Below are 451 nucleotides of genomic sequence, written 5' to 3' on the forward strand. Positions count from 1 at the left end.
ATTCTTAATTAGCTATAATAAGGAAGAACAGTAATAATTTACACAGCCTGCCATCTGATGGTTTTAATGCGTCAAGTTCAAAGTCAAGATGAAGACTTCCTGTTCACAGGATTCACCTTTGACCTTTGACTTTTTGTCAAGTTCACAAAAGCATCAGATTCAGAACTTCAGTTTGGCTTCATTTGAATATGTGTTTGCAAGTTTAACCAAATACCTTTCAGCCGTTTGACGATCGGCTAACTTCTTCTTCTTGTACAATAAACGAGTCATGTTCACAGACTCCAACTTCCTCAGAATTAGCAGGAAGCTCTGTGGAGCATGACGAACTGTGCGATTCACTCAGAAAAGACGACGTTTTCCTGTTTGCCTTATTTTCTGCACACTTATTCAAACAAACCCACATTTTAATGACGCAGGAATCCATCCCACATCAGATTTATGACAGCAGCTG

This window comes from Rhamphochromis sp. 'chilingali', assembly GCF_963969265.1.
Source record: "Rhamphochromis sp. 'chilingali' genome assembly, chromosome: 18".
In the NCBI taxonomy this organism is placed as follows: Eukaryota; Metazoa; Chordata; class Actinopteri; order Cichliformes; family Cichlidae; genus Rhamphochromis; species Rhamphochromis sp. 'chilingali'.